We start from the raw sequence: 21,564 nt of genomic DNA on the forward strand, positions 1-21,564 counted from the left end.
ATATGGACCACACTGGCACCACTCCTGGACCACACGTTCTGTGGCATAGCACCACCTTATGGACCCCACGTTCTGGGGCCTAGCACCTCTGCTGCAGACCGACAATTATTGCCAGCGGTGTCTGGTTGCGGACCACTGTATTCAAAGTGGCATCCATGCCATGCAGTGGACCACCAGAGTTGGCCCTGCTGGCCAGAAATAAAATTAAAAAGCGGACGCGGTTTGTGCCCTTTCTTATGATAAATAACATCAAGCATGAAGACAACCAGAAGCATCGGCCCAGCATAGAAGACATCAGACATCAGAAGACACCATTTTATTATTTGTTGACATGTGTTTTGTGCATTTTTGATGATGGTGCTTTTTGGTGCTTTTTGGTGCTTTTGGTGCATTTTGTGATTTGGGTGCATATGGTATGGTGCATCGGTGCAGTGCATAGCAATGATCTTCCTCTTTTCAAAAGTTCTGCTTTTGTTTCCCACAAAAGACAGGTCCTGGGTGATAGTTTGTAAATAATCAAAATAGTAGTCTTGTAAATAATGCTCCCCACCGGCTAAATGTGTAGTTTCAAATAGGGCTGTCAACCGAGCCGAGACCGGGACGAAATCCCGGCGGTTTCGGCTTTCGAGACGGTCTCGGGACGGTCCCGAGATAAATTGACTGACGCAATTTCTCGGTAAAAAAATCCCGGTTAAAATTCCAACTTCTTGCAGATATTTTCCATAATAGAGGCATTTATTGAGCCTTGCTTTCATTACTCTGCTTCTGCACAAGCATCATTTTTCGCAAGTGCAGCTGAACTGACACAAACGATGATAGATAAAGTGAACTCACTGTTCCAGGATTTTCCCCTCGTCAACAAACAATGCACTGCAAACGAATCCGAATTCCGAATCCGGATCTTCACCAACATCTAATCATGTCGTCCTTGTCACACACGCTGCATCTCCACAAAATTTCGTCCGAATCCGTCCACAACTTTTTGAGATATTGTGTTCACAAACAAACGGACAAACAGACAGGAGTGAAAACATAACCTCCATCTACCTTTGGTGGCGGAAGTAACGAAATCAGGATTAAAGGTCACAATGAAAATCCCCCGCATCGCGGCTTTATTTAAACCGTTGAATCCTACCGCTGTATCACTCCGCCTCGCCCCGCTACGCTGCGGTCACGTGTCCGTCCTTGGAGACGAGTTACAGGATGTGGTTGCTATGGTCTTTTGCACATTAATATCGAGGGACTCGCTCGAGGCGCCGTGATTGGACGGACGATATTTATTTAGATTAAAAGCACGTTTATAACGGATTATTCTACACACAATGTATTAATACAAGTACAATACATTATGTAGTTTTATGAAATGAGTTTTTGATGAACGTTTATGTTTAATTGCAACGCTAAATCTATACATTGTAATAATCCCTCGGGCTTTGGTGTGACGGTTTGAATGTGAAAGTATTTTGGTTATCTTATCTCCACTTTAGGCCTGATAAGTTGATTACGTTTACTTTAGTCACAGAGTCAAAATAAGGAGGGGGGGGGGGGTGATCACTACACCGCCTGCTTTATAATTTACTAGCAGAAGTATCCGGCATTGCCGGGCGGGGGAGGGGAGGGGAACGGGGGGGGGGGGGGGGGAGCGAGCCCCTTGGCGATCACAACTCACAAAATGATAATGAAACTCCAACCTGGACTCGAATATGCCTGGGCAGAAACATTTTCTCCCTCTCTCTGACATTCCGAGCAAGAAATTACACGACAATACAAACTGTAATGAGATAACCCGGTCCCATCGGTGGCCGATCATCTGCATGTAGGCGGTGTATTTTATTTCATCCCGGTAAATGGAAGCTAAGCTGGAATTTAAGTACTCAACATCAGAAATGAATTTTTTTCATTGTTGTTTATATATTGTAATGAAATTCCATTATTTTTGAAGCCTTATTATTTATTTATTTATTTTTTTTTTTTTTTTTTTTTTTTTTTACTTTGCCGGGAACCGAGCCGAGCCGAGATCCCGTTATGAAAATTGAAAATTTATCGAGACGGTTCCGAGACGAGATTTTGAATCTAGCTAACAGCACTAGTTTCAAAACCATTCCGCAATTCGGTTAGTCTGTGGGCATGAGTCTGTTAGGTAGAATGCAACGCAGCAGGCGGGACATACTTAGTGTTAAAACTGTCGCACTCAGGGTGAGGTTAAAAGTAGAGGGTTACCACACCTAAGTGTCACATTAAATTAACGTTGTTTCGGCCCGGGATGGGCCTGGAGGAAAGGAGGGTGCAGTGTTGCGGTTTTGAGAACCCCTCACTTGTAAATACTTGTAAATAATAACTCTTGTAAATATCCCATCATTTAATAAGGTCGCACCCATAGTTAGTCCATATGCAACACGTAGGACACCATAGGACTTCCAGTTATTTCTTTAGTCTGTGTTTAGTTAAGGCTGTGTTCCCAATAGTTGAATCTGCGTTGCATTAATCAAATAAGATAGGCCCCATTCCGTTCATTTTGCACTCTCTCTCTCCAAATTATCACGTGTCTGTGTTAGCAGTGTTAGCTGCATTGAGCCGTCATCGCTGCCTTAGCGCTCGCTCCAAACGCCATTACGCACGCGGTCAAGCTGGGAGAAGAAGGGGGCGGAGCGCCAACAACGAGGTGTGCCCACGTCAACTCACCACCAGGGCGTGGCCGGTAAGCCCCCACCAGCCAACCAGGGCTGATGTAATCTGACTGACGGGTGTGGCCTGGCAGAGCGTAGAGTGATATTGGCTCGCGTTATATAAGCGCAAGCGCGTGGACTGCTTAAAGAACGGCGCCACAGACTCCTTGCTTGTTGTAAAAGAACAGCGCCACGGACTCCTTGCTTGTTGTAAAAGAACGGCGCCACGGACTCCTTGCTTATTGTACAAAGAACGGCGCCACAGACTCCTTGCTTATTGCAAAAGAACGGCGCCACGGATGTGCGCGAGATTGATTGTACCAGGAGATCTGCGTGAGGGTACCCTCTGAGACGAACGTTGAGAGAGAGAGAGTTGGCACGCATATTACGTACGCCGCATCCCAGTCCCCCGATATATCTATGAGGTCCGGTCGTGCGCAACAACACGCAAAGCTGCCTGCCATTCTTCGCCGCGGACCCGGAGCCTGGACTGGAGCCGGATCCCATCGCCTGGACCATCTGCTTGGACCCTTCTCCTCCTACCACTACCTTCCCGTGTGAGTCTGTCTGTTTGTCCTGGGGTTGTAAGTAAGACTGTTTAGATAAGCTTGCCCTGTGTCCTTTTGCTCTTGTACATGCTTTCGTTTCTTCTTTTGGGTTCTTGTATATAATTAATAAACCCACTCTTTGTTCTTCTTATTTTCTGGGTTTCCTCTCATTCGATCGTTTGCGTCCTTTCTTTCAATTGAGTACATGTGGCACGATTTTGGAACCGCTTAGAATCGGGTTTAGTATTTGTTAACGGCCCGAGTCGCGGCTCACTTCGCTCGGCGTATCCATTAACGCTGCGGCTCGGGTGGGAGTTATCTCCTCGCTTTACGGTCGGGTTAGTAAGCAGGTATTTGGGACTCCATTGACCAATCACCCTGGCTAATACTGACCGGAAGTGGTGTCATAGCTTCCAGGACTTGGGGGTCGGCCAGCTTACAAGACAAGCGGACTAACCCCCCTTGATAAGGGGAGAGCCGAATCCCGAATCCGCAACAATATATATATATATATATATTGGCAATATATAGGCAATATATATATATATTGTTACGGCCCGCGGATAAGATGTTGTGTTTGCCGAGCGGAGGCCCCGCGGTCATACAGTTTCCCCGATTCACCCGATCCCCAAACGTTGGCCAGATCGCGCCACAGATATTCAATATGGAAAACTTTAAAGCGACCGAATGTAAAGAGGAAGAAGAAGACGTACAGAAGAGTAACGGGATTTATTATTTACACACCCAAGCAACAGGAGCAGTCACGGTTATTTACAGGGAACATGGAAAAAGCAGGTGACACAGTGAAAATTACTAGCTCCATGACCGCGCCATGACCAACTCAGTTTAGATATTATATATCTAAACAGGCTTAACTTATACCCTTGACAGAACAAACAGAGACGGACTCACACGAATGGGGAATGGAGGCAGGAACGATTGGCTGGACCGGGAGGAAGGTTCAGCTTGGACCACAAGCTTGGAAGGCTTTGCAGGGCGCACAGAAAACCGGGCCTCGTCAGGCTGGGAGCGAGCAGGGTGACGTCGTGCACTTCTCTCAAGGCTTCCCCGCGCTTCTCTTTACTCCTTGCGCACTTCTCTCTGAAGCTCGTCTCTTTTGCAGAACTCAGAACTCATCTGCTTGGGGAGCGTCCCGCGGCGGGTTATATAGGCCCCGCCCCTCAACCTTCCCGAACCTCCTCGATCGCTCTTCCTCCGCCCTCTCAAACCAAACCCCTCGTGCTTGGTTGGTTGTTCGGGGCTGGCTCACTCCTCCCCTCTATGACGAGGTGGAGACACGCCCTTCTTCTCCGAGCCTACCTCCTGGCGAATGGAGTCGCGGAGGGAACAGTTGGCAATTGCGGTTTTTGGGAATGGGAATGAAAGGGGATCTACTCTGATTTCACTTGGTGCAATGGAGTGTCATTTTAATGGAAGACAAGGCCTTACCCTGATACACATAATAAAGATATAACTATCGAACAGGGGTATTCTATGATTGGCTGACGTGTATGCTTTATGGACTAATTGTGGGACGCCCTTTGACCTTTACACTACGGAGGTAGGAGGGGCCAGAATCAAGCAATATTACACAACAATTTACCATACAATACAACACAATAAAAAAACTCAATCCTCATTTCCGCAACACTGCACCCTCCTCCTCTTAGGCACGTCCTGGGCCTATAACTTTAATTTAGTGTGACACGTAGGTGTAGTTCCCTCTACTTTTAACCTGACCCTGAGTGCGACAGTTTTAAAACATAAATAAATATGTCCCGCTGCTCCATTGCACCCTGCCTAACAGACTCACGCCCACAGCTAACCGAATTGCGGAATGGTCTTCAAACTATACATTGACGGTGGGGAGCATTATTTACACTGACGTTACTTTTATTTACAAAACGCAACCCAGGACCTGTGATTGTTCTTTCTGGGGGGGAGACAGTCTGCTCTGCATCGACGCACCATGAAAGCACCCAAAACGCACCAAAGCACCCTCAAGCACCAATCGGTGCACAGTCATCACTGTTCATCAATAAAAATAAATCAACAACCCCTAACCCTGCAGGTGGTCTCTTGCTCTTCGGCTCCCTCTGCTGGCTTTTATTATTTTCCAGTTGTTGTCATCTTCCTTTGCTGGCGGCCTATTTGCAATAAAATGCACCTAACGTGTCCGTTTTTATTTTATTTATGGCCCACAGGGGGCCGACTAGTGTGGTTCACCTGTGGGGCATCGGTCCTCCGGATCCTTGGGCCCCATCCACAACAACTCTACCGGCTCCCAGAGCCCACCTGCGGCCTCACCTGGCCGACATCCTCACAGTGGTGGAGTGCCCAAACCAACTACACACACTAACAGGCTACACGCCCAGCCATTTCCACAACACTAATGCACCCATCCAAACACCATTCTTTCACCCGCACCACAGATGCCAATATCCAACCACAATTTACCTATACCCTCTACCTAACACTTACACTACCCGCCCCGGGTATTCGTGATGGGGGTCCATCCTTCCCCCATTCACACCTTCGCACCATCCACTCCACTCCATAGTTTCCACCATACTCACTCTACGACCATCCATTCCAATACTCCATATATTCCACACTACCATTTATTCCATACACCTGTTGGTGCACACCTGTGCACTCACACCTGGTGCCACCTGCACCCTCCTTCCTTCCTGGACCATTTGGTCAACACCACACGCAATCACCACTACTCCCTCATACACTGCTCCATACACCTGTTCAGTTGCACACCTGTGCAATCACACCTGTTCACCATACACACGGCATCATCTAATCTACCTGGTGCCCTGCTAACTTAGTGCTCCCCGTATTCCCTTTAAACTAAGCACATACCACGTCATTATCATCCACACTACCCTCTCTGCGTCCCCACTACAGGTATCATTGTCACTAACTAATCTTAACGTTACCTATTGTCAATCTCTAGGGCCCTACACATTATCCAAACCCTCCCGGGCTAGTTTTCACTGCCAAACCCCATAACTAGTGCTCCTTTGCCCCCGCCTGTGAGGGATGATGGAGTTGCCATCCCATCACATCGGGTATCTCCCACTATCAATTTGGCTCATCCAATTGCATCCAATCAAAAATTTTCCAATTACTGCCAATCTATTCACTTTTCTAAATTTCGGATCAAAACCACTATCACTATTATCATCATCACAGTCCGCTATATCCGAGCCTCGGTGCGTCATGACATCATTAAACTCGGCTTCGTAAAGCCGAGCAATGATTTCGGGTGGTTTGGTCACCTGCAGGTTGAATCCGTCCGGCTTTCACGACTGGGGAGGAGGCATGCTCGGGCCGAGGTTCCACGCATCATCGCGGCTCGGTACCTTGCGGTCCCGGGCCCGATGACTGAGGCTCGTCCGGTCGGAACCCCGTCCCCACGAGGGGGCACCGTTCCGCTTACTCCCACTCGCCCTTGAACCGGACCGGTCGCCTCGCCCGACAAGGCCCGGACTCGACCGTGCAGGGCGGGGCCAAGCCCGAATCGGCAACGACGCTTTGAAGAGAAGCGACGCAGCATCGATCCGCGCCGGGCCTCGCATCCAACAAAGCACACCGCGCCCCGAGTGCTCACATTGGCTATCCGTCGCCCTAAACGCTAACCCGTTCAATGTCGATGCTTCACTTGCATACGCGACCCGTTTCACACTCACAAAACCTGGCGTTCCAACGCCTCCAGTGCATCCCACACACTCCGTCCATTCCACCGACGCACTCCTTGTTACACACCACACCTCTCGCGCACACTCGCCGTTCGCACACTCCCTTAACACACCTCGCGCACCGTCTTGCGCACTCTCCCCCGGTACGTACTCCGTACCACTCACCATGGGCGTGCACTCTGGCATCCACCCACTAACGCGCTCACATGGGCTCTCCCACACCCGCGCCATGACCAACTCAGGTGTGCTTCCTCGCACACCCTCAACCATTCCAAGCGTGCATTCTCGCACCCGCTCCACCACCACCTTACTCTCCGTGTCACACTCACCCTCGCACGTACACTCCGTATTGCTCTCACTCCCTGTGTCACACTCCGTACACCCCGACGTGCATTCCCGCTCGCACTCGGTATCACACTCGCGCTTCGTAACAAGCTCACCCCTTGACGCACACTTTTTTTTCACTCGCGTGCTATTTCCACTCACACCGGACCCTTCACCAACGCCCGGGTGCCATATTGACCCCAATCGCGCGACAATTCTCTTGTCGTCAAACCCCCTTTTACAAAATCTCCCGGCACCACATGCAGCCCGTCTCACCTTCGGGGTTCTTCTTCCTCCCTGCACCAACACCTGCAAATCTTTATAAGGATTAATGAGCACAGCATCGTGATGTGAGCACGGACTTTGTACAGTTTCCATTCCTTCCTCCGATTGTTGCTCTTTTAAGTCCCCGGTCTCTCCAATTTCAATGCCCACGACCACTTTTTCTTTACTCACCTCGACGACCGTTGGCTTTAATAAAATTCCCTCTACCTCATCAGTCGCCGGCTTTTCCAAACCCCGTGTCGCGATTTCTACCCCCGTCATTGTACCCGCGCTTTTCTCCGCTTCGTTCAACCAGTGCTTCTCGACCCGCGTTACCTCGTCGTGCACCCCTAGGACCCTTTCGCCCAACCTGCGGTCTCTGTCCCTCTCCGCTTCCCTTACCTTATATGTGACTCTGTCCCTCGCCATTTCTTCCCTATCGGCCCTCATTCCGTCCCTCATTGCCCCCATTTGGCCCTCCAATCGCTCACTCATTTCTCCCATACTGTTGTTCAAACCTCCAATTTGGTCTCCCAATTGCTCACTATTCTTGTCCATAAGGGCTTTCATTTGCATCATAAAAAGGTTCAAATCCAACGGTGGCGCTGCCACGGTCGCTGGCGCGGTCGCCGTAGCCATGTGTGAGGTGCCATTTTGCGCGCCCGTAACCTCGTGCGCGAGAGCGCCATTTTGCGCGCCTGAAACCTCCTCAACCACATTGCCAATGTTCTCCTCCTCTCTTTCATCCACATACATTTCCCCGAGGTCCTGGGTCGATTCTACCCCGTCTATCTCTCCCACCGGCATCCTGTCGCCTTGACCAGCCATGGCGCGATTTCAAAATTCGGGGTTTGTAAAACAAAACAAATTTCGGCCGCTCCAAATTTTGACCAAATTTTTTCTAGATGTTTTAAAAATTTGGTTCGGGCCTCGTATCTCACTCCCAGACACCAATTGTTACGCCAATAGTACAATTGGTGTTCCAAAATTTGGGCTAAATAAATTTAGTCCCAGGTCCGAATCTGACATTCCTGACACCAATTGTTACGGCCCGCGGATAAGATGTTGTGTTTGCCGAGCGGAGGCCCCGCGGTCGTACAGTTTCCCCGATTCACCCGATCCCCGAACTTTGGCCAGATCGCACCACAGATATTCAATATGGAAAACTCTAAAGCGACCGAATGTAAAGAGGAAGAAGAAGACGTACAGAAGAGTAACGGGATTTATTATTTACACACACAAGCAAAAGGAGCAGTCACGGTTATTTACAGGGAACATGGAAAAAGCAGGTGACACAGTGAAAATTACTAGCTTATCTAAACAGGCTTAACTTATACCCTTGACAGAACAAACAAAGACGGACTCACACGAATGGGGAATGGAGGCAGGAACGATTGGCTGGACCGGGAGGAAGGTTCAGCTTGGACCACAAGCTTGGAAGGCTTTGCAGGGCGCACAGAAAACCGGGCCTCGTCAGGCTGGGAGCGAGCAGGGTGACGTCGTGCACTTCTCTCAAGGCTTCCCCGCGCTTCTCTTTACTCCTTGCGCACTTCTCTCTGAAGCTCGTCTCTTTTGCAGAACTCAGAACTCATCTGCTTGGGGAGCGTCCCGCGGCGGGTTATATAGGCCCCGCCCCTCAACCTTCCTGAACCTCCTCGATCGCTCTTCCTCCGCCCTCTCAAACCAAACCCCTCGTGCTTGGTTGGTTGTTCGGGGCTGGCTCACTCCTCCCCTCTATGACGAGGTGGAGACACGCCCTTCTTCTCCGAGCCTACCTCCTGGCGAATGGAGTCGCGGAGGGAACAGTTGGCAATTGTGGTTTTTGGGAATGGGAATGAAAGGGGATCTACTCTGATTTCACTTGGTGCAATGGAGTGTCATTTTAATGGAAGACAAGGCCTTACCCTGATACACATAATAAAGATATAACTATCGAACAGGGGTATTCTATGATTGGCTGACGTGTATGCTTTATGGACTAATTGTGGGACGCCCTTTGACCTTTACACTACGGAGGTAGGAGGGGCCAGAATCAAGCAATATTACACAACAATTTACCATACAATACAACACAATAAAAAAACTCAATCCTCATTTCCGCAACACTGCACCCTCCTCCTCTTAGGCACGTCCTGGGCCTATAACTTTAATTTAGTGTGACACGTAGGTGTAGTTCCCTCTACTTTTAACCTGACCCTGAGTGCGACAGTTTTAAAACATAAATAAATATGTCCCGCTGCTCCATTGCACCCTGCCTAACAGACTCACGCCCACAGCTAACCGAATTGCGGAATGGTCTTCAAACTATACATTGACGGTGGGGAGCATTATTTACACTGACGTTACTTTTATTTACAAAACGCAACCCAGGACCTGTGATTGTTCTTTCTGGGGGGGAGACAGTCTGCTCTGCATCGACGCACCATGAAAGCACCCAAAACGCACCAAAGCACCCTCAAGCACCAATCGGTGCACAGTCATCACTGTTCATCAATAAAAATAAATCAACAACCCCTAACCCTGCAGGTGGTCTCTTGCTCTTCGGCTCCCTCTGCTGGCTTTTATTATTTTCCAGTTGTTGTCATCTTCCTTTGCTGGCGGCCTATTTGCAATAAAATGCACCTAACGTGTCCGTTTTTATTTTATTTATGGCCCACAGGGGGCCGACTAGTGTGGTTCACCTGTGGGGCATCGGTCCTCCGGATCCTTGGGCCCCATCCACAACAACTCTACCGGCTCCCAGAGCCCACCTGCGGCCTCACCTGGCCGACATCCTCACAGTGGTGGAGTGCCCAAACCAACTACACACACTAACAGGCTACACGCCCAGCCATTTCCACAACACTAATGCACCCATCCAAACACCATTCTTTCACCCGCACCACAGATGCCAATATCCAACCACAATTTACCTATACCCTCTACCTAACACTTACACTACCCGCCCCGGGTATTCGTGATGGGGGTCCATCCTTCCCCCATTCACACCTTCGCACCATCCACTCCACTCCATAGTTTCCACCATACTCACTCTACGACCATCCATTCCAATACTCCATATATTCCACACTACCATTTATTCCATACACCTGTTGGTGCACACCTGTGCACTCACACCTGGTGCCACCTGCACCCTCCTTCCTTCCTGGACCATTTGGTCAACACCACACGCAATCACCACTACTCCCTCATACACTGCTCCATACACCTGTTCAGTTGCACACCTGTGCAATCACACCTGTTCACCATACACACGGCATCATCTAATCTACCTGGTGCCCTGCTAACTTAGTGCTCCCCGTATTCCCTTTAAACTAAGCACATACCACGTCATTATCATCCACACTACCCTCTCTGCGTCCCCACTACAGGTATCATTGTCACTAACTAATCTTAACGTTACCTATTGTCAATCTCTAGGGCCCTACACATTATCCAAACCCTCCCGGGCTAGTTTTCACTGCCAAACCCCATAACTAGTGCTCCTTTGCCCCCGCCTGTGAGGGATGATGGAGTTGCCATCCCATCACATCGGGTATCTCCCACTATCAATTTGGCTCATCCAATTGCATCCAGTCAAAAATTTTCCAATTACTGCCAATCTATTCACTTTTCTAAATTTCGGATCAAAACCACTATCACTATTATCATCATCACAGTCCGCTATATCCTAGCCTCGGTGCGTCATGACATCATTAAACTCGGCTTCGTAAAGCCGAGCAATGATTTCGGGTGGTTTGGTCACCTGCAGGTTGAATCCGTCCGGCTTTCACGACTGGGGAGGAGGCATGCTCGGGCCGAGGTTCCACGCATCATCGCGGCTCGGTACCTTGCGGTCCCGGGCCCGATGACTGAGGCTCGTCCGCTCGGAACCCCGTCCCCACGAGGGGGCACCGTTCCGCTTACTCCCACTCGCCCTTGAACCGGACCGGTCGCCTCGCCCGACAAGGCCCGGACTCGACCGTGCAGGGCGGGGCCAAGCCCGAATCGGCAACGACGCTTTGAAGAGAAGCGACGCAGCATCGATCCGCGCCGGGCCTCGCATCCAACAAAGCACACCGCGCCCCGAGTGCTCACATTGGCTATCCGTCGCCCTAAACGCTAACCCGTTCAATGTCGATGCTTCACTTGCATACGCGACCCGTTTCACACTCACAAAACCTGGCGTTCCAACGCCTCCAGTGCATCCCACACACTCCGTCCATTCCACCGACGCACTCCTTGTTACACACCACACCTCTCGCGCACACTCGCCGTTCGCACACTCCCTTAACACACCTCGCGCACCGTCTTGCGCACTCTCCCCCGGTACGTACTCCGTACCACTCACCATGGGCGTGCACTCTGGCATCCACCCACTAACGCGCTCACATGGGCTCTCCCACACCCGCGCCATGACCAACTCAGGTGTGCTTCCTCGCACACCCTCAACCATTCCAAGCGTGCATTCTCGCACCCGCTCCACCACCACCTTACTCTCCGTGTCACACTCACCCTCGCACGTACACTCCGTATTGCTCTCACTCCCTGTGTCACACTCCGTACACCCCGACGTGCATTCCCGCTCGCACTCGGTATCACACTCGCGCTTCGTAACACGCTGACCCCTTGACGCACACTCCGTATTGCTCTCACTCGCTGTGTCACACTCCATACACCCCGACGTGCATTCTCGCTCGCACTCGGTATCACACTCGCGCTTCGTAACACGCTCACCCCTTGACGCACACTTTTTTTTCACTCGCGTGCTATTTCCACTCACACCGGACCCTTCACCAATGCCCGGGTGCCATATTGACCCCAATCGCGCGACAATTCTCTTGTCGTCAAACCCCCTTTTACAAAATCTCCCGGCACCACATGCAGCCCGTCTCACCTTCGGGGTTCTTCTTCCTCCCTGCACCAACACCTGCAAATCTTTATAAGGATTAATGAGCACAGCATCGTGATGTGAGCACGGACTTTGTACAGTTTCCATTCCTTCCTCCGATTGTTGCTCTTTTAAGTCCCCGGTCTCTCCAATTTCAATGCCCACGACCACTTTTTCTTTACTCACCTCGATGACCGTTGGCTTTAATAAAATTCCCTCTACCTCATCAGTCGCCGGCTTTTCCAAACCCCGTGTCGCGATTTCTACCCCCGTCATTGTACCCGCGCTTTTCTCCGCTTCGTTCAACCAGTGCTTCTCGACCCGCGTTACCTCGTCGTGCACCCCCAGGACCCTTTCGCCCAACCTGCGGTCTCTGTCCCTCTCCGCTTCCCTTACCTTATATGTGACTGTCCCTCGCCATTTCTTCCCTATCGGCCCTCATTCCGTCCCTCATTGCCCCCATTTGGCCCTCCAATCGCTCACTCATTTCTCCCATACTGTTGTTCAAACCTCCAATTTGGTCTCCCAATTGCTCACTATTCTTGTCCATAAGGGCTTTCATTTGCATCATAAAAAGGTTCAAATCCAACGGTGGCGCTGCCACGGTCGCTGGCGCGGTCGCCGTAGCCATGTGTGAGGTGCCATTTTGCACGCCCGTAACCTCGTGCGCGAGAGCGCCATTTTGCGCGCCTGAAACCTCCTCAACCACATTGCCAATGTTCTCCTCCTCTCTTTCATCCACATACATTTCCCCGAGGTCCTGGGTCGATTCTACCCCGTCTATCTCTCCCACCGGCATCCTGTCGCCTTGACCAGCCATGGCGCGATTTCAAAATTCGGGGTTTGTAAAACAAAACAAATTTCGGCCGCTCCAAATTTTGACCAAATTTTTTCTAGATGTTTTAAAAATTTGGTTCGGGCCTCGTATCTCACTCCCAGACACCAATTGTTACGCCAATAGTACAATTGGTGTTCCAAAATTTGGGCTAAATAAATTTAGTCCCAGGTCCGAATCCGACATTCCTGACACCAATTGTTACGGCCCGCGGATAAGATGTTGTGTTTGCCGAGCGGAGGCCCCGCGGTCGTACAGTTTCCCCGATTCACCCGATCCCCGAACTTTGGCCAGATCGCACCACAGATATTCAATATGGAAAACTCTAAAGCGACCGAATGTAAAGAGGAAGAAGAAGACGTACAGAAGAGTAACGGGATTTATTATTTACACACACAAGCAAAAGGAGCAGTCACGGTTATTTACAGGGAACATGGAAAAAGCAGGTGACACAGTGAAAATTACTAGCTTATCTAAACAGGCTTAACTTATACCCTTGACAGAACAAACAGAGACGGACTCACACGAATGGGGAATGGAGGCAGGAACGATTGGCTGGACCGGGAGGAAGGTTCAGCTTGGACCACAAGCTTGGAAGGCTTTGCAGGGCGCACAGAAAACCGGGCCTCGTCAGGCTGGGAGCGAGCAGGGTGACGTCGTGCACTTCTCTCAAGGCTTCCCCGCGCTTCTCTTTACTCCTTGCGCACTTCTCTCTGAAGCTCGTCTCTTTTGCAGAACTCAGAACTCATCTGCTTGGGGAGCGTCCCGCGGCGGGTTATATAGGCCCCGCCCCTCAACCTTCCTGAACCTCCTCGATCGCTCTTCCTCCGCCCTCTCAAACCAAACCCCTCGTGCTTGGTTGGTTGTTCGGGGCTGGCTCACTCCTCCCCTCTATGACGAGGTGGAGACACGCCCTTCTTCTCCGAGCCTACCTCCTGGCGAATGGAGTCGCGGAGGGAACAGTTGGCAATTGCGGTTTTTGGGAATGGGAATGAAAGGGGATCTACTCTGATTTCACTTGGTGCAATGGAGTGTCATTTTATTGGAAGACAAGGCCTTACCCTGATACACATAATAAAGATATAACTATCGAACAGGGGTATTCTATGATTGGCTGACGTGTATGCTTTATGGACTAATTGTGGGACGCCCTTTGACCTTTACACTACGGAGGTAGGAGGGGCCAGAATCAAGCAATATTACACAACAATTTACCATACAATACAACACAATAAAAAAACTCAATCCTCATTTCCGCAACACTGCACCCTCCTCCTCTTAGGCACGTCCTGGGCCTATAACTTTAATTTAGTGTGACACGTAGGTGTAGTTCCCTCTACTTTTAACCTGACCCTGAGTGCGACAGTTTTAAAACATAAATAAATATGTCCCGCTGCTCCATTGCACCCTGCCTAACAGACTCACGCCCACAGCTAACCGAATTGCGGAATGGTCTTCAAACTATACATTGACGGTGGGGAGCATTATTTACACTGACGTTACTTTTATTTACAAAACGCAACCCAGGACCTGTGATTGTTCTTTCTGGGGGGGAGACAGTCTGCTCTGCATCGACGCACCATGAAAGCACCCAAAACGCACCAAAGCACCCTCAAGCACCAATCGGTGCACAGTCATCACTGTTCATCAATAAAAATAAATCAACAACCCCTAACCCTGCAGGTGGTCTCTTGCTCTTCGGCTCCCTCTGCTGGCTTTTATTATTTTCCAGTTGTTGTCATCTTCCTTTGCTGGCGGCCTATTTGCAATAAAATGCACCTAACGTGTCCGTTTTTATTTTATTTATGGCCCACAGGGGGCCGACTAGTGTGGTTCACCTGTGGGGCATCGGTCCTCCGGATCCTTGGGCCCCATCCACAACAACTCTACCGGCTCCCAGAGCCCACCTGCGGCCTCACCTGGCCGACATCCTCACAGTGGTGGAGTGCCCAAACCAACTACACACACTAACAGGCTACACGCCCAGCCATTTCCACAACACTAATGCACCCATCCAAACACCATTCTTTCACCCGCACCACAGATGCCAATATCCAACCACAATTTACCTATACCCTCTACCTAACACTTACACTACCCGCCCCGGGTATTCGTGATGGGGGTCCATCCTTCCCCCATTCACACCTTCGCACCATCCACTCCACTCCATAGTTTCCACCATACTCACTCTACGACCATCCATTCCAATACTCCATATATTCCACACTACCATTTATTCCATACACCTGTTGGTGCACACCTGTGCACTCACACCTGGTGCCACCTGCACCCTCCTTCCTTCCTGGACCATTTGGTCAACACCACACGCAATCACCACTACTCCCTCATACACTGCTCCATACACCTGTTCAGTTGCACACCTGTGCAATCACACCTGTTCACCATACACACGGCATCATCTAATCTACCTGGTGCCCTGCTAACTTAGTGCTCCCCGTATTCCCTTTAAACTAAGCACATACCACGTCATTATCATCCACACTACCCTCTCTGCATCCCCACTACAGGTATCATTGTCACTAACTAATCTTAACGTTACCTATTGTCAATCTCTAGGGCCCTACACATTATCCAAACCCTCCCGGGCTAGTTTTCACTGCCAAACCCCATAACTAGTGCTCCTTTGCCCCCGCCTGTGAGGGATGATGGAGTTGCCATCCCATCACATCGGGTATCTCGCACTATCAATTTGGCTCATCCAATTGCATCCAATCAAAAATTTTCCAATTACTGCCAATCTATTCACTTTTCTAAATTTCGGATCAAAACCACTATCACTATTATCATCATCACAGTCCGCTATATCCTAGCCTCGGTGCGTCATGACATCATTAAACTCGGCTTCGTAAAGCCGAGCAATGATTTCGGGTGGTTTGGTCACCTGCAGGTTGAATCCGTCCGGCTTTCACGACTGGGGAGGAGGCATGCTCGGGCCGAGGTTCCACGCATCATCGCGGCTCGGTACCTTGCGGTCCCGGGCCCGATGACTGAGGCTCGTCCGGTCGGAACCCCGTCCCCACGAGGGGGCACCGTTCCGCTTACTCCCACTCGCCCTTGAACCGGACCGGTCGCCTCGCCCGACAAGGCCCGGACTCGACCGTGCAGGGCGGGGCCAAGCCCGAATCGGCAACGACGCTTTGAAGAGAAGCGACGCAGCATCGATCCGCGCCGGGCCTCGCATCCAACAAAGCACACCGCGCCCCGAGTGCTCACATTGGCTATCCGTCGCCCTAAACGCTAACCCGTTCAATGTCGATGCTTCACTTGCATACGCGACCCGTTTCACACTCACAAAACCTGGCGTTCCAACGCCTCCAGTGCATCCCACACACTCCGTCCATTCCACCGACGCACTCCTTGTTACACACCACACCTCTCGCACACACTCGCCGTTCGCACACTCCCTTAACACACCTCGCGCACCATCTTGCGCACTCTCCCCCGGTACGTACTCCGTACCACTCACCATGGGCGTGCACTCTGGCATCCACCCACTAACGCGCTCACATGGGCTCTCCCACACCCGCGCCATGACCAACTCAGGTGTGCTTCCTCGCACACCCTCAACCATTCCAAGCGTGCATTCTCGCACCCGCTCCACCACCACCTTACTCTCCGTGTCACACTCACCCTCGCACGTACACTCCGTATTGCTCTCACTCCCTGTGTCACACTCTGTACACCCCGACGTGCATTCCCGCTCGCACTCGGTATCACACTCGCGCTTCGTAACACGCTGACCCCTTGACGCACACTCCGTATTGCTCTCACTCGCTGTGTCACACTCCATACACCCCGACGTGCATTCTCGCTCGCACTCGGTATCACACTCGCGCTTCGTAACACACTCACCCCTTGACGCACACTTTTTTTTCACTCGCGTGCTATTTCCACTCACACCGGACCCTTCACCAACGCCCGGGTGCCATATTGACCCCAATCGCGCGACAATTCTCTTGTCGTCAAACCCCCTTTTACAAAATCTCCCGGCACCACATGCAGCCCGTCTCACCTTCGGGGTTCTTCGTCCTCCCTGCACCAACACCTGCAAATCTTTATAAGGATTAATGAGCACAGCATCGTGATGTGAGCACGGACTTTGTACAGTTTCCATTCCTTCCTCCGATTGTTGCTCTTTTAAGTCCCCGGTCTCTCCAATTTCAATGCCCACGCCCACTTTTTCTTTACTCACCTCGACGACCGTTGGCTTTAATAAAATTCCCTCTACCTCATCAGTCGCCGGCTTTTCCAAACCCCGTGTCGCGATTTCTACCCCCGTCATTGTACCCGCGCTTTTCTCCGCTTCGTTCAACCAGTGCTTCTCGACCCGCGTTACCTCGTCGTGCACCCCTGGGACCCTTTCGCCCAACCTGCGGTCTCTGTCCCTCTCCGCTTCCCTTACCTTATATGTGACTCTGTCCCTCGCCATTTCTTCCCTATCGGCCCTCATTCCGTCCCTCATTGCCCCCATTTGGTCCTCCAATCGCTCACTCATTTCTCCCATACTGTTGTTCAAACCTCCAATTTGGTCTCCCAATTGCTCACTATTCTTGTCCATAAGGGCTTTCATTTGCATCATAAAAAGGTTCAAATCCAACGGTGGCGCTGCCACGGTCGCTGGCGCGGTCGCCGTAGCCATGTGTGAGGTGCCATTTTGCGCGCCCGTAACCTCGTGCGCGAGAGCGCCATTTTGCGCGCCTGAAACCTCCTCAACCACATTGCCAATGTTCTCCTCCTCTCTTTCATCCACATACATTTCCCCGAGGTCCTGGGTCGATTCTACCCCGTCTATCTCTCCCACCGGCATCCTGTCGCCTTGACCAGCCATGGCGCGATTTCAAAATTCGGGGTTTGTAAAACAAAACAAATTTCGGCCGCTCCAAATTTTGACCAAATTTTTTCTAGATGTTTTAAAAATTTGGTTCGGGCCTCGTATCTCACTCCCAGACACCAATTGTTACGCCAATAGTACAATTGGTGTTCCAAAATTTGGGCTAAATAAATTTAGTCCCAGGTCCGAATCCGACATTCCTGACACCAATTGTTACGGCCCGCGGATAAGATGTTGTGTTTGCCGAGCGGAGGCCCCGCGGTCGTACAGTTTCCCCGATTCACCCGATCCCCGAACTTTGGCCAGATCGCACCACAGATATTCAATATGGAAAACTCTAAAGCGACCGAATGTAAAGAGGAAGAAGAAGACGTACAGAAGAGTAACGGGATTTATTATTTACACACACAAGCAAAAGGAGCAGTCACGGTTATTTACAGGGAACATGGATAAAGCAGGTGACACAGTGAAAATTACTAGCTTATCTAAACAGGCTTAACTTATACCCTTGACAGAACAAACAGAGACGGACTCACATGAATGGGGAATGGAGGCAGGAACGATTGGCTGGACCGGGAGGAAGGTTCAGCTCGGACCACAAGCTGGAAGGCTTTGCAGGGCGCACAGCAAACCGGGCCTCGTCAGGCTGGGAGCGAGCAGGGTGACGTCGTGCACTTCTCTCAAGGCTTCCCCGCGCTTCTCTTTACTCCTTGCGCACTTCTCTCTGAAGCTCGTCTCTTTTGCAGAACTCAGAACTCATCTGCTTGGGGAGCGTCCCGCGGCGGGTTATATAGGCCCCGCCCCTCAACCTTCGCGAACCTCCTCGATCGCTCTTCCTCCGCCCTCTCAAACCAAACCCCTCGTGCTTGGTTGGTTGTTCGGGGCTGGCTCACTCCTCCCCTCTATGACGAGGTGGAGACACGCCCTTCTACTCCGAGCCTACCTCGTGGCGAATGGAGTCGCGGAGGGAACAGTTGGCAATTGCGGTTTTTGGGAATGGGAATGAAAGGGGATCTACTCTGATTTCACTTGGTGCAATGGAGTGTCATTTTAATGGAAGACAAGGCCTTACCCTGATACACATAATAAAGATATAACTATCGAACAGGGGTATTCTATGATTGGCTGACGTGTATGCTTTATGGACTAATTATGGGACGCCCTTTGACCTTTACACTACGGAGGTAGGAGGGGCCAGAATCAAGCAATATTACACAACAATTTACCATACAATACCACACAATAAAAAAACTCAATCCTCATTTCCGCAACAATATATATATATATATTATAGAGATACAAAGCTTCATGGCTTTTCATCTTCCTTTATGGATAGGGGTGGGGGGGGCGGGGGGGGGAGAGGTTGCAATCGAGTAGAGGTGATCAGTTAGCTTGGATATGTAGAGAGTAACAAGGTGTCTGCTACTGGCTACGTGAGTCAGGTTCATGAGAGGGCAGGTGGGGCGAGACCAGAAGTGAGGCAGAAGAAAGCCAATGGGCCACCGACATGTTTGCAGGAGAGAAGCATTCCTTACATCTTTGACTGAAGACATCCATACCCCATGGCACTGCGAATGAAGACTTTGTACAATTTTTGGAGAAGACAGCAGCCAACAAATGACAGCTGTGTGGAAGATTCCATGAGTTCTCTTTGTCCTAGAAACCGGCTTGGGTGTGTGATTGGCCCAGTGTGATTGGCCCAGTAAATGTCATGGGAGACTGTTTATTCAAGGAGCCCCAAAGACTGTCCTCTGCCAGAATTAGTGCAGAAATAAACGAAAATAGCCAGGTGGTATTTGTGTAGGACAGAGTCACTGTGTGTAACTCAAAAGCATTGAATGACATATTTTAGGTAATTGATTGGCTTGGTGTTATTTCGAAAATCAAAAGTCATTGCCCACATGCATAGGAGATGGCATGAGATGGTGGTGGGCGGTAGTCTTGAAAGATCGGAAGGTCGTGCTATACATAATAGCTACAGGAAATACAAGATAAAAACTGAGGGTGGGCAGAAATATTGGATTTGGGAAGAATAAGAATGAATGCAACACACAACTATAGGCTGCGATCGGAGATCGCTGATGGTTCCCGATATATCCAATTCGTACAGTCGTGGCCAAAAATATTGGCACCCTTGCAGTTTTTTCAAATAATGCACCATTTCTTCCAGAAAATTGTTGAAATTAAAAAATATTTTGGTATCCACATATGTATTTCTTTGGTTTGCAGTGGAACAAAACAAAAACAGCTGAAAAAAATTACGAAATGTTAGCTCATTCCACACAGAAATCCAAAAATGTCCCAGACAATATTATTGACACCTTTTAGAGGTTGTGAGAAATAATTATAATTCAAGCAGGTGATTCTCCTTTAATTTGTAATTGAACTCACCTGTGGTGAGATGCAGGTGTTTGCAATATAAAAATCAATCATTCAACCAGTTTGACAGAGAAAAGGAGTCATTCTGCTGTTTTGTGTCACTGTGTGTACCACAATGAGCATGGAGAAAAGAAAGAAAACCAGAGAATTGTCTGAGGAGGTCAGACACAAGATTGTAGCCAAGCATGGACAATCTCAAGGCTACAAGTCCATCTCCAGAGCCATTGATGTTCCTGTGTCCAGAGTACGCAATGTTATCAGGAAGTTTAAGGCTCATCACCCTGTCGCCAACCTCCATGGACATGGCTGCAAGAGAAAACCTGATCAAAGATTGCAGTGAAGGATTGTTTGAATGGTGGAGAAAGCACCTCAATCAACTGCCAAACAGATTCAAGCAGACCTTCAGACACAAAGTACAACAGTTTCAACTTGCACCATCCGTCGCCAACTCAATGAAAGAAGTTCTATTGTAAAAGACCCAGGAGGACCCCACTGCTGAGAGAGAGACATAAGAAAGCCCAACTGGAGTTTCCCAAAACACACCTGAACAAGCCAAAATCCTTCTGGGAGAATGTCCAGTGTACAGATGAGACCAAATTAGACCTTTTTGGTAAAGCACATCATCTCTATGTTTACAGAAAACAAAATGAAGCATTCACAGAAAAGAAAACCTTCCCTACAGTCAAACATGGAGGAGGTTCAGTGATGTTTTGGGGTTTCTGTGCTGCCTCTGGCACTAGGCACCTTGAATGTGTGCATGGCATCATGAAATCAGTAGATTACCAAGGCAATTTGGAGCACAATGTTGAACCCAGTGTCAGAAAGCTGGGTCTCCATCGAAGGTCATGGGTCTTGCAACAGGACAATGACCCCAAACACACTTTAAAAAGCACCCAGGAATGGTTCAAGACAAAACACTGGACTGTTCTGAAGTGGCCAGCAATGAGTCCAGATCTAAATCCCATTGAACACCTGTGAGGAGATCTGAAAACGGCAGTTGGGAGAAGGCAACCTTCAAATCTGGGAGAACTGGAGCCGTTTTCACAACAAGATTGGGCCAAACTGCCAGTAGAGAGGTGTAGGAAGCTCATTCATGGATATAGGAAGTGCATGACT

At 49.9% G+C, this 21,564-nt stretch overlaps 1 protein-coding gene across 2 annotated transcripts in view; it reads left to right on the forward strand.

Annotated features, from left to right (window-relative positions):
• Positions 1-21,564, forward strand: part of LOC137412847 (immunoglobulin-like domain-containing receptor 1) — a 102,996-nt gene that overhangs the window by 37,704 nt on the left and 43,728 nt on the right. The window lies entirely within an intron of this gene.

This window comes from Myxine glutinosa, chromosome 1 (assembly GCF_964187855.1).
Source record: "Myxine glutinosa chromosome 1, kmMyxGlut1.1, whole genome shotgun sequence".
NCBI lineage: Eukaryota > Metazoa > Chordata > Myxini > Myxiniformes > Myxinidae > Myxine > Myxine glutinosa.